This window comes from Manihot esculenta, chromosome 13 (assembly GCF_001659605.2).
Source record: "Manihot esculenta cultivar AM560-2 chromosome 13, M.esculenta_v8, whole genome shotgun sequence".
Lineage (NCBI taxonomy): Eukaryota > Viridiplantae > Streptophyta > Magnoliopsida > Malpighiales > Euphorbiaceae > Manihot > Manihot esculenta.
This window is the reverse complement of record NC_035173.2, coordinates 25,811,082-25,821,769: the sequence shown is the minus strand read 5'-3', so window position 1 is coordinate 25,821,769 and position 10,688 is coordinate 25,811,082. Positions and strand designations below refer to the sequence as shown.

At 44.1% G+C, this 10,688-nt stretch overlaps 1 long non-coding RNA gene across 1 annotated transcript; it reads left to right on the top strand.

The window, feature by feature from the left end:
* The first annotated feature begins 489 nt into the window (after nt 1–489).
* Nucleotides 490–1,886, top strand: LOC110629035. The gene is made up of 3 exons (XR_002490153.2): nt 490–518; nt 909–967; nt 1,859–1,886. It is a non-coding gene; the product is annotated as an uncharacterized LOC110629035 (long non-coding RNA).
* The last annotated feature ends 8,802 nt before the right edge of the window (nt 1,887–10,688 follow it).

The following is a 10,688-nucleotide window of genomic DNA, read 5'->3' as shown; positions in this document are numbered from 1 at the left end:
AGGTTCAGTGTACAGTGTACAGGGACAGTCCAGCAGAGGACGGAAAGAGTAAAGAGATTTGTAATAGCCTAGAGTGGACATGTAATATTAAAGATATGTAATAATTGTGTGTCTAAAGTTAGACATGTGCTTGACTTAGTAATATATGTTGTGTACATGATCTGGATATGTATATATGTTTTTCTGTATGTGAAAAACCAGGCTTAACAGGTATGAGTTAACCCATCTAGAGCAAGCTCTAGTCAGGGGTACAGAGTACAGAGTACAGAGTACAGAGTACAGAGTACAGAGTACAGAGATAGTGCATGCACAGGTTAAGCCTTGGTTCAGCAAAGAGTTTTTATTTTCACAGAAAATGTATGATCATGTATGAGTTTTACAGGAACACAGAGAGTATAGCAGGCTTGCTACGGGTTCTGGCGGCCTTAAGCCGACCTGAATCCTAGCGCCGGTGACGGTCCATTTTGGGGTCGTTACAGAAACTTTGCCCATCGTTGGAGCCTATTCTTCGGAGAGTTGTAAGATAGCTTGCACCCTTGTGTATTTTGGTATTTCTCTTTGAAGGATTCATGATGACTTTCTTTGCATTATTCTATTACAATATAATAATATCTGTAAAATAAACTTAACACAATACTTTTCAATCTATCAATTTTTAACCAAGCTTTTCTGTTTCTATAGATTTTCTTTATGTATTTATTTTTAATCTATTTGAGAGTTCTTCTGAATGGTGATTTGATAAAAAAGGGTTCACAGGTTTTGATTAGGACATGCTGTGATTCTCTAGTGTAATACATGCAAACGATAATGAAGTGTAATACATGTAAATGATAACATCTTTAATGGCCTGTTGTACGCATGATTGGCTGTGGACATATCTTCATTTTTAACTGCCTCGAAATGTGCAGGTTAGTGAAGAAGTGGAGCGTGCTTTGGCAAAATTGGGCTCTGCCAAACTTAGTGGAAGGTATTCACCATTTTTCTTTGCTTGTATTAATGTTTCCAAGATGGCATTTTGTTTTTTCAGATAACATAAGTAACCAGCATAATTTTTTTTGTTTGTTGTTCAACTATCTGATATAACTTGCATTTTATCTATGTTTAATTATTAGATATCAGTACCATCATAAGTTTTTAGGATTGGGCATTCCCATCTTAGCATTGTTTTATGTATCTTAGTGACATCTAAATGGATCTAGCTATGAGCCAGTTTGGAACCAAAACCAAACCAAAACTGAAACCAGTCAAACCCAGCATTGAACTGGATAGAACCAGCTAGTTGGTTTCTGGGGCAAATGGATTTTTCTTTTTAAAAAAATTTGAAAACATTTCCAACCATTTGGGCTTAGTCAAAATCAGAATCAAACTGGACTATAACTGAATTGAGTCAGCACTGGGGAGACTTGAAAGGCTGGTTCTTGTTCCCTTGAACTTTGAACAGGAACCACCATGGGTTCAGGCTTGGAACTATCTTTTAGCCAGTCTTCTTCTGGACACCAACATTGTTTGACTTACTAGGAGTTGAGTTTGTGTTTTGCATATCTTGGGCCTCTCCTTTTTCACATGGCTGTGCTGCATTGGTAGTCTAACTTTGTTAGTCTCAACCTCATTTTTCATCATATTATGAAATTGCCAACGGTCTGCTTTAATTTGTTCAACGATGACAAATGGCTCTCTTTACCAGCCTAAACTCTTTGTTCTTGCTGTTCCTTTTCTGTTAATTAGAGGGAATTCTAGAGGGTTACTCCTGGTTGCTTGATTATTAATTGTGTAAATTAGAGGGTATGCATTTTGTTGATTTGAATTCATTTTATTCCTCTGAAGTGCTACTTTGTCTCTAATGGTTTAGGAAATGCAGGTCTTCTCCCAAATGTATAGGAGGGCCTAATGGAAGAAACTTGCAGCTGCACTTCAGGTCCAGGTTGTCCCTCCCTCTCTTTACTGGTGGGAAAGTAGAAGGCGAGCAGGGTGCTGCAATCCATGTTGTGTTGATTGATGCAGACACAGGTCATGTTATGACATCAGGTCCTGAATCTGCAGCGAAACTGGACATCATTGTTCTTGAAGGTGACTTTAATAACGAAGATGATGATAACTGGACTCAGGAGGAATTTGAGTCTCATGTGGTCAAAGAGCGTGAGGGAAAGAGGCCACTTCTGAATGGGGATCTGCAAATGACTCTTAAAGATGGTGTGGGGACTCTAGGAGAGCTGAGATTTACTGACAACTCAAGCTAGATAAGGAGCAGGAAGTTTAGGCTGGGGTTGAAGGTTGCCTCAGGTTGTTGTCTTAGTCTTGAACTATAGTAATGTTTTGGACTTTTAGATTGTAGAATTATGAAATGAAGTTGATGTGTATATATTGTCTTTGATGTTTTATGTATTGGAATGTGTGTGTACATATTGATATTATAGCAGGTTTATGAATTTATTGGAAAAATGATATGAATCAGATTTAAATGCATTTATTAGTGACTAATCAGTCATAAAAGCAAATTAAATAATAAATATTTTTTTGATTTTATTATTAATTTGCGACGAAATAGCGACGAAATAACGACTAAATGTTCTTCCCTAAGGCGATCAAATAACAACGAAATAGCGACCAAATTAGCGACCAAAACAGCGACCATTTCGCGACCAAAATTTAACGACCAATTTACTTCCACACAGCGACTAATATTTCTAATAGTTAATTTGCCGTGACACCAAATTAGCGACCAAAAAATGGTCGCTGATTGGTCGCTATTTTAGCGACCAATTTTTAGATCGTCGCCAAAACTTTAGCGACTGGCCAAACACTGACCATTTGATTTTGGTCGCTGAATGGTCGCTATTTCATAATAGCGACCAAATCTTTCTTTTTAGCGACCAAAATTTTGGTCGCTAAATCACTGTTTTTTTGTAGTGCATCATGCACATCTATCTTTGTTCCGGTCATGCTTAGAAAGGGTCTTCCGAGTAGGATGTCCGATGTAGTATTGCACTTGTCCTCCTCCATGACAATTATATAAAAGTCTGCCGGAAAGACCAACTGGTCCACCTGCATTAAGACGTCTTCTAGGACACCTTTGGGATAGACAATATACCTGTCAGCCAACTGAATAATAATGTTGGTGTTTTTTAGTGTGCCTGCATTTAAGAAATCATAGATGGAGAGAGGCATAACATAGATTGATGCCTTAAGGTCACACATGGCTTTCTTTATTCCTACATTACTTATCTTGCATGAAACAGCAAACATCCCTCTGTCTATGCACTTAGCTGGAAGCTTCCTTTGAATGATAGCCGAAACACATTACCCTACAGTACCTTCTCATGTTCAGCAAGCTTCCTACGGTTGGTGCATAGCTCCTTCAAGAATTTTGCATATCATGGTATTTGTTTGACAGCATCCAGCAAAGGTATGTTGATTTCCACTTTGTGAAAGTTTTCAAGTATTTCTTTTTCTTCTTTTTCTTTTTTAGATCTTGCTAACCTTTTTGAAAAGGGAGGTGAAATTTTGAACTTTTATGATTGCTTTTCTGCTCTCTGTTGCCTTAGTTTGGAATCTGTCACTTGTTCTTCAATGATTTGCCCAGTCTGTCTATCGATTTGGGCAAATCGCAGTTCTGTATTACCACTTGGCAGCTCTTTTTCAATAGTCTGCCCAGAAGTTTGGACAAATCGAGGCTCCATTCTGTCTGTAACGACCCGAAAATCGGACTGCTACCGGCGCTAGGATCCAGATCGGCTTAAGGCCGCCGGGACCCGTAGCAAGCCAAACATACATCCTGTGAACCTGTTTAATCCCATACATGATCAACAACATACATAAAAATTAAAACTTTTCTTTCATTCATTCTCCAAACTCAACCCGTGCATGCACTATACATAACATAATCATAAGCATTGACCCCTCTGTGGGATCTCATCAATGCCCCAATGGGTGACATAACCTGTGTTGAGTTGGTTTACATAACATCATAAAACATCTGAGATCATGTATTAAAAGGGATAACAATACTCTATGGTCAAGCACACCTCTAACACCATGAACATCTTTACATTACCTTTCTATACTGTACTTATACATAACATCTCAACATTATTCATGTCCACACTATCTATTACATAACCAAGACTTTCTTACTCTTGCTGACCTCCTGGTCTACCCTGTACCTGCAAACCTGGGGGTTAAGGGAGAGGGGTGAGCTACTAGAGCCCAGTGAGCAGAATAATAAAACATTTATATTAAAGGTTCATGCTTTCATGGAATGCATCACATCACAACTAATCATATCAAGGATGAACTTGTCACCACTTAGCCCTCTACATTTTCCAATCATGCCAGGGGCATAGTGCAGGCCACACCTGGTCTTCCTCTTATACATAACATATCATACATGACCAACTGTGCCGGGGGCGTAGTGCAGGCCACACCCGGTCTTTCTCTTACATAGTGCCAGGAGCATAGTGCAAGCCACACCTGGACTTCCATATCATATCATCATATCATAGCATATGAGGGCTAATGGATCATTCAACATTCATCCACATCAACAACATATTATGCAATGCAACATATTCATAAATTCTAATGCATACACCCTAATATATATCACATGGCATTCATGATGCGTGAATCATGCTGAACTTTCATTAAATTTCTCAATTTAAAATATTAAGTTTAGTTCCACTCACCTCTGGCTGAAGCTCTACTGACTCTGAAGCGACTGACTCACTGCTGGTGTCCTCGGTTCCTCGGGTCCGAACCTACACAGGTGGACTCAAATGAGGGACCAAACATCTATGATCATGACTCTAAAATACTCCCCAAAAACCCCCTAAAACACCTTGAAACAATCACCAAAATCATGCAAAGGAGGGCAGGACAGGGCACTTTCGGCGGCAGGTTCGGCTGCCGAAAGTCCCTCCAGAGCCGAAAGTCAGGCAGGTTCGGCGGCACCTTCGGCGGCCGAAACTCCCAGACAGAGACGAAACTCATGCATGTTCGGCGGCACTTTCGGCGGCCGAAACTGCCCTCCACAGAAGAAAGTCCTCTTTTGGGGGCAGGATTCGGCAGCCGAAGGCTGCTTCCACAAGCGGGTTCGGCGGCCGAACCTGAGTTTCTCCAAAGTGGCAGAAACTCAGCTCCAACATGCACAAACGCCTCCCAAACCTTTCAACATGCAAAAAAACCTATTCTACAACACTCCCAATCATACAAAAACAAGCATACAAACTCCTAAGGGCTTCAAACCATTAAAAACCCTAACTACAACACATCAAACAACTCACATTGCTCAATAACATACATAAACCTATAAACCTAACAATAACCTAAACATGCATTTCTACCCCATAGATCTACTTAAAACTTACTTAAAACATGCAATGAGCTCAAGATCGGCTCTTACCTCTTGAAGATCGAGAGAAAGATGACCTAAACTTGGAAACCAAAGGAAAGGAGCTCCTGTGCCTTCCAAGCTTCAAAACTTGCTCAAAATCTTCAAAACAAAGTGAAAACTCATGAAAATCTTGAAAGATCTGAAGGAAGAACTCAAAAATTGGTGAGGGACGGCGGAGAGCTCACCTTGGCCGAAAATGGGGAGAAAAGCTCGCCCATTTCTGCTAAGGAACCCCTTTATAGGTGGCTGGCCAGGCCACATTCGGGAGCCGAACGTGCCTCCGCATGCATGCCATGTTCGACGGCCGAACTTGAGGTTCGGCGGCCGAACTTGGACTTCCCTCACTTATGCTTTCGGGGGCCTAAAGCACTCCCGAAGTGCATGCATGTTCGGCGGCCGAACTTGGGATTTGGCGGCCGAACCTGGGTCTTCCTCCAAGGCTATATTCATTCAAAACTTAACTTCCTTTTTACTTAAAATCATAAAATACATTAAAACATTTTTATAAAAACATGGTTTTACCCTTCTAGAGGTTTCCGACATTCGAGATCCCACCGGACGGTAGGGATTCCGATACCGGAGTCTAGCCGGGTATTACATTCTTTCCCTCTTAAGAACATTCGTCCCCGAATGTTCACCAAACAAACACAAGCATGGCATACACATAACATACACATAAAGCACATAAAACTCACCTTAGAAAAGATGAGAATATTGTTGGAGCATGGACTCCCGTGTCTCCCAGGTACACTCTTCGATATTGTGGTGATTCCAAAGGACCTGCACCATCGGGATTTTCTTGTTCCTTAGCTTTCTGATCTGGGTGTCTAGGATCCGTACCGGCGGCTCAACATAGGTGAGATCCTCTTGGATCTCCACATCAGGCTCACTAAGAACCTTGCCCGGATCTGACACGAACTTTCTCAACATAGAAACATGGAAAACCGGATGGATTCTATCCATTGAAGCGAGTAAGCCTAACTTGTACGATACATTCCCAATCTTTTGCAAGATTTCAAAGGGTCCGATGTACCGCGGAGCTAGCTTACCTTTCTTCCCGAACCGAATCACCCCTTTCATAGGAGACACCTTGAGCAATACCAAATCCCCCTCCTGAAACTCTACTTGCCTTCTGCGGATGTCTGCATAACTCTTCTGTCTGCTTGCAGCAGTCTTGATCCTTTCTCTGATTATGGGCACCACTCTGCTGGTGATCTCTACTAGCTCAGGCCCTGCCAAGGCCTTTTCTCCTACTTCTTCCCAACAGACAGGCGACCTGCACTTCCTTCCATACAAAGCTTCATATGGGGCCATCCCTATGCTGGCATGATGGCTGTTATTGTAGGCAAACTCCACTAAAGGTAGATGCTGCCTCCAAGAACCGCCAAAATCCAACACACACATTCTGAGCATATCCTCTATTGTCTGGATGGTCCTCTCTGATTGTCCGTCCGTCTGAGGATGGAAAGCAGTGCTAAAATCCAACCTGGTACCCATGGCGTTCTGCAGACTCCGCCAAAACCTGGAGGTGAACTGGGGCCCTCTATCAGACACTATTGAAACAGGAACCCCATGCAGCCTGACGATCTCATCAACATACACCTGCGCCAACTTGTCCACAGAATAGCCACTCCTGACAGGGATGAAGTGAGCAGATTTGGTGAGTCTATCCACAATCACCCATATGGAGTCCAATCTGTTGGACGTTGCCAGTAGCCCCACCACGAAGTCCATAGCTATATTCTCTCATTTCCACTCTGGAATAGGTAGTGGGTTAAGCATTCCAGCCGGCTTCTGATGTTCCAGTTTCACCCTCTGACACACTTCGCAGGCTGATACAAACTGTGCCACTTCTTTCTTCATAGCTGGCCACCAATAAACCTTCTTCAGATCTTGATACATCTTGGTGGCTCCGGGGTGAACACTGTATATGGCATGATGAGCCTCTCTCATAATGTCTCCCTTTAGCCCTATGTCATCTGGTACACACAATCTGCTCCCATAGCGGAGGATCCCCTTACTGTCGAATCTGAACTCACTGTCTTTGCCTGACTGAACAGTCCTAGCAAACTTCACTAACTTTGGGTCCTCATGCTGTTTCTGAGCCACCTGCTCTAGAAACACGGGTGCCACTCTCATCTGGGCAATCAAAGCACCCGTACCAGACAACTCCAGCTGTAGACCTTCATTCATGAGCTCGAAGAACTCCCTTACTACTGGCCTCCTCTCTGCCGAAATATGGGACAAACTGCCAAGTGATTTCCGGCTTAAGGCGTCTGCCACAACATTCGCCTTACCCGGATGATACTAGATCTTGCAATCATAGTCACTGAGTAGTTCTACCCATCTTCTCTGCCTCAAATTCAAATCTCTCTGACTCAGGATGTACTGCAGGCTCTTATGATCTGTGAAGATCTCACATTTAACCCCATAGAGGTAGTGCCTCCACATCTTGAGTGCAAAGATTACCGCTGCCATCTCTAGGTCATGTGTAGGGTAATTCAACTCGTGCTTCTTCAGCTGCCTAGAAGCATAAGCAATCACCCTTTCATTCTGCATTAGCACACAACCCAGTCCCACACGGGACGCATCACAATAGACTGAGAAGTCTTCATTACTAGATGGCAGAGCTAACACTGGTGCTGAAGTCAACCTCTTCTTGAGCTCCTCAAAGCTCTCTTCGCACTGGTCGGTCCACACAAACCTCTGGTTCTTCTTGGTCAATCTGGTCATGGGAGCCGCAATTTTAGAGAAGTCCTGAACGAACCTCCTGTAGTAACCTGCTAAACCCAAAAAGCTCTTGATCTTTGTCACAGTAGTGGGTCTAGGCCAGTTTGCTACAGCTTCCACTTTCTTGGGGTCTACCTCGATTCCATTTTCTGACACAACATGCCCCAAGAACGAAATGCTCCTCAGCCAGAACTCACATTTGGAGAACTTGGCATACAAGCCATGTTCCCTCAAGGTCTGCAGAACTAACCTCAGATGATGGGCATGCTCCTCTGCATTCCTGGAATACACTAAGATATCATCTATGAAGACAATAACGAAGTGATCCAGGTATTGACTAAACACTCGGTTCATGAGATCCATGAATACTGCAGGGGCATTGGTTAACCCGAACGGCATTACAAGGAACTCATAATGCTCATATCTGGTTCTGAAGGCTGTCTTCGGCACATCCTCTTCTCTTATTCTCAGCTGATGGTACCCCGATCTCATATCTATTTTGGAGAAACAACCTGCTCCGGCTAGCTGGTCAAATAGATCGTCGATCCTTGGCAACGGGTACTTATTCTTGGTAGTGACCTTGTTCAACTGCCTATAGTCGATACAAAGTCTAAGGGATCCATCCTTCTTTTTCACAAATAGTACTGGAGCACCCCAAGGTGAGGTACTCGGTCGGATGAAACCCCTATCTACCAGCTCTTGCAACTGTTCTTTTAACTCTTTCAACTCTGCTGGTGCCATCCTGTAGGGAGGGATAGAGATCGGTCTAGTTCCAGGCATCAACTCAATTTCGAACTCTATCTCCCTAGCAGGTGGTAAATCTGGCAGCTCGTCTGGAAACACATCTAAGAACTCTCTGACTACTGGCACTGAGGCAAGCTCTCTAACATGACTATCCAGCTCTCTCACATGAGCCAGAAAACCCTGACAACCCCTCCTGAGAAGCCTACGAGCTTGAAGGGCTGATATCAATCCTCTAGGTTTACTCCCCCTGTCTCCTCTGAAGACAACCTCTGACCCATCCTGACATCTGAACCTGACTACCTTGTCTCTGCAGTTCAAGGTAGCACCATGGGTAGATAGCCAATCCATCCCTAGAATGACGTCAAAATCTGTCAAATCTAGAACCACAAGGTCGGCGGACAGGCATCTTCCCTCCACAAAAACTGGACTATACTGGCAGACTGACTCTGCCACTGACGGGTCACACTTGGGTCCACTGACCCATAGGGGACACTCTAACCCAGAGACCATCAATCCCAACCTCTCGACGGCCCTCGGAGCAATGAAAGAATGAGATGCACCAGGGTCCAATAATGCATACACATCAGAACAACCAATGATGAGATTACCTGACACCACGGTGTTGGATGTGTTTGCCTCCTGCTGGGTCATAGTGAAGATCCGTGCTGGAGCTGACGAACCCTCACCCCTGAAACCCGTCGAAGAAGAGGCTGCCCCTCTTCCTCTGCCTCTGCCACTAGCCTGAGTCGCGGCTGGAGCTACTGGCTGAGCCACACTACCAGAAGCTATCTGCTGAGACTGTACCACTGAAGCTACTCTAGGACACTCCCGAGCCATGTGTCCCTCCTGCCCACATCTGAAGCAGGCTGTCGTCCCAACCAGACATACTCCCTTGTGCGGTCTCCCACATTTCCTGCATACTGCATTATCTGCACCTGAGCTCGAGCCACCTCCTAATCCTAGACCTGACTTGATCTTACTCCAGAACTTATTCTTCTTGGACTTTCGGGAGCCTCTGTCCCACTTCTTACTGCCTGAACTCAGAGAAGAAGGGTCTAACCTACCCCCTCCTGGGGTCTTGGAACCAGAAGGCTGTGCCACTGACTGCTTGACTTTCCCTTCGATGATAGCACTAGCCTCCATCCTCCGAGCCATATCCACTATGGCATGGAAACTCTCCCTCTCTGCTGACTGAATCAAGGAGGAATACCTGGAATGGAGCCTCATGATATACCTCCTTGACTTCCTCTGATCTGTGTCCAGATTCTGCCCAGCAAACGGCAACAGCTCCAAGAATCTGTCTGTATACTCATCCACACTCATGTCATCCGTCTGCCTCAACTGCTCAAATTCAATCATCTTCAGCTCCCTTGAACTGTCAAGAAAAGCCCATCCTGCAAACTCATTTGCAAACTCTTCCCATGATAGGCTATCCAATCTCGGGTTCACATAGTTCTTGAATCACTCACGGGCCTTCTTGCATTTCAGTGTGAACCCAGCCATCTGAATGGCTCTACAGTCATCAGCTCCTATCTCATCTGTAATCATCTTAACCCTCTCAAGGTACACAAACGGGTCATCACCTGTTTCATACTGGGGAGCACCCAACTTCATGTAATCGGTCATCTTGACCTTGGTCCCTCCAGATGAGCTAGGCTTAGGCATATGGGTTGCTGGAACTGAGGGTTCTGCTGATGGTGGAGGAGGTGCAACATTTTCTGAGGTAGGGTTAGTTGGATTTGGATAGTAGGGTGGGGGTGGATACATTGGGTACTGTGGGTATGGTGGGTAATAGGGTGGGTACGGCATGTGTGGGGGATAAGGG